Genomic DNA, 3,241 nt, shown 5'->3' on the forward strand with positions numbered 1-3,241 from the left:
CACACACACACACATATTTAAAGGCTGTCTGTCAGTCTATTTATGTATGTATGTGTGTATGTATCTATCTATCTGTACTTATACTTATATATGTACTCATACAAATATATACTTGTACACACACACGCAAGCAAAGACACGCACGCAAACACACGCACGCAAACACACACACACATACACACACACACACACACACACACACACACACACGCACATATGGAGACAGATAAACAGCTATCTAGCTATTTAAATAAACAGATAGGTAGATAGATAGATAGATAGATAGATAGATAGTCAGATAAAGAGACAGGCAGATTGATAGATAGATAAATAAATAGATAGATAGAGATAGAGAGATAGATAGATAAACAGATAGATAGATAGATAGATAGATAGATAGATAGATAGACCAATCGTCTGATACCTATGCCTCTATAAATTTTTATTGTTAAAAGTTCTGTGACATAATTAAATTTATGTTTATGTTTTATAAATTACTGCGATTCATTGAAGCTTTATCGTATTTTTCTTCTGATATTATATAATTAGATTTGAAATTAATTAAAATAATCACAAAGAGGAAAAGAATTTTTGAAATATCTAACATTACTCGCAGGTGTGCTGTTTGGTAAGAAGCTGCGTTCCTAACCATGAGGTCTTGTGTTCGGTTCCACTATGCAGCACCTTGGGTCAGTGTCTCCTTCCATAATAGTTCGGTAAACGGTACCGATGGAATAAGAACCAAACTTAAAATGAAAAAAAAAAAGGCGCAAAGATAATTTTTTTCGTATATTCTAGTGTGGCTTACAATACGTTGCTTATCCATGCTTTTTAATTGATCTGAATTAATTTTTTTTGAAGTATCACCATTATAGGTAATCATACTCCGGTGAAATTAGGAAATCTACTCGTAAAAAAAACGAAACTCTCGAATCCATCAATGTACATACACACGCACACACACACACACACACACACAAGCACACACAGAGTTAGTACGCAAAGTGGCTACGCGTATAGGTACACCATGATCTATATATTCGCACACGAGGGTTGATTGATATAAAAAGAAAATGTAAAAATGAAATACTTATAGAAAATATTGCATAGAATTTGAGAAGTGTTTTCAACGTCTTTCAATGATGGCAGTTGAATCAAATGCATGTCCTTGTAGGATATAAATAATATGACCATTATCGAGGAATTTGTAAGTTCGATTAAAAAAAATTTTGTTCTTCTTTATGTATCACTATTATAGGTATTTATACTCTGGTGAAATTAAGAAACAACTCGTAAATAAACGAAACCCTCAAATCCATCACTGTACACACACATACACAGATTCGCATATCTATGTATGTATTTGTGTCTGAATGTATGTATGTACCCACACATGTCTACGCGCATGGGTACACCATGATCTATACACACGCAGACGAGGGTCGATTCATATGAAAAAGAAAGTAAACAAAATGAAATACTTACAGAAAATATTCTTTTCTTCTCTAGGAACAAGGCCCGAAATTTTTGAGGAGGGGCCAGTCGCTTAGATCGACACCAGCACGCAACTGGTACTTAATTTATGGACCCCGAAAGGGTGAAAGGCAAAGTCGACCTCGGCGGAATTTGAACTCAGAACGTAACGGCAGACGAAATACCGCTAAGCATTTCGCACGGCGTGCTAACGTTTCTGCCAGCTCGCCGCCTTAAGGTAACTAATTATTATAAAAAATGAAGCCGATTGATGTATACTTTTGAGAAGCTAATATACTTTAGAATAGGGACGATAGAAAAAATAACGAGTTAAGTAATGGAACGGTATCACTAAATTCGATAATGTAATGTTTATTGATTTAGGAAAATATTAGATTTTGGGGAAATGCTATAAAAATACTGATTTTAATATGAAAGACGTAGAACCCAGAGAGCAATCACGAAAACAAGTAAAAGCATGACTGATTTTGATTATTGGGGACTGCCATAAAACATTGAAATTTTTTATAGCAGTCCCCAATGTTCTTTCCAGCGTCACCGTGGGCGCTACGTTATTTGCACGATGTGGAGAATATACTATCAGCTTTGCCTAAACGACTTTAATATTAAATTCAGAATTCATTCAAGGCTGTAGTTACGTGCCATATGCCTCCTACACAATTCAGGCTTACAACACATATATTCACGGTAACGCAATTTCTTTTCCTCAGTAGGCCCTGCTCTGTTGAACATTATTCTGAAACAGATCAAACAAGTGAAAGATCTCGTCACCTTCAACCGAAACCAGGAAAAATTTCTTCAAAGGATATCAGATAAGCTACCCATTCTTGGATACTTGGATACACCTCAGTCAGTAACGACTCCCTACTTGAATGGGCCGTGATATCACAAAACTCCTCCTGAAAATGACTCAACGGATCCTATCAGTTGGTGCAGTTAAGTTAGACATAGCCTGGGCAAGTCTTTGGTCGAAACATATCTCAGTCATCTACGTCAGTGCTTCTCAAACTATCTGATGTGGTGTACCAGCAGTTTTTTTTTCCAATGTGCCAATGTACCGGAAACAATATATATAACGAATATAATAAAAGTTGACAATTTTTTTTTTATCTTATATTTATTTTATAAACAAATAATACAATATTACATAAGCATTTTATAATGTTTCTTTCTTTTCTGGAAACTCACCGCGTGCCGCCAGCTGATGGTTCGTAGACCAGCACCGATCCGCGGACCACCACTTTGAGTAACACTGATCTAAATCATCTCATCAAAAATATATATATGTCAACCTTGGAAAGAACTTGTGCGCTGGTTTTGCAAAATTTTACACCAAGAGAGAGAGAGAGAGAGAGAGAGAGAGAGAGAGAGAGAGAGAAAGCATTATTTATGCTTTGTCTTGTGTATCACCCTGTGTAAAAGACCAGTATAACTGGGGATACAATCATGGATTTACAATATAGAATGGTGATGAACTATTACCTCGGAGTCTGCCATAAGAATAAGAATACGCATAAGAAACATTGTTAACCGCCAAGCATTTTGTCCGGCGTGCTAACGATTCTGCCTGCTCACCGTCTTACTGCGAATGAATATATTAACATATACACAGGCGCGGCTCTGTGTGACACCTTGGGCAAGTGTCTTCTTCTATAGCCTCGGGCCGACCAATGCCTTGTGAGTGGATTTGGTAGACGGAAACTCAAAGAAGTCCGTCGTATATATATGTATATATATATATATATAT

Source organism: Octopus bimaculoides, chromosome 7 (assembly GCF_001194135.2).
Source record: "Octopus bimaculoides isolate UCB-OBI-ISO-001 chromosome 7, ASM119413v2, whole genome shotgun sequence".
NCBI lineage: Eukaryota > Metazoa > Mollusca > Cephalopoda > Octopoda > Octopodidae > Octopus > Octopus bimaculoides.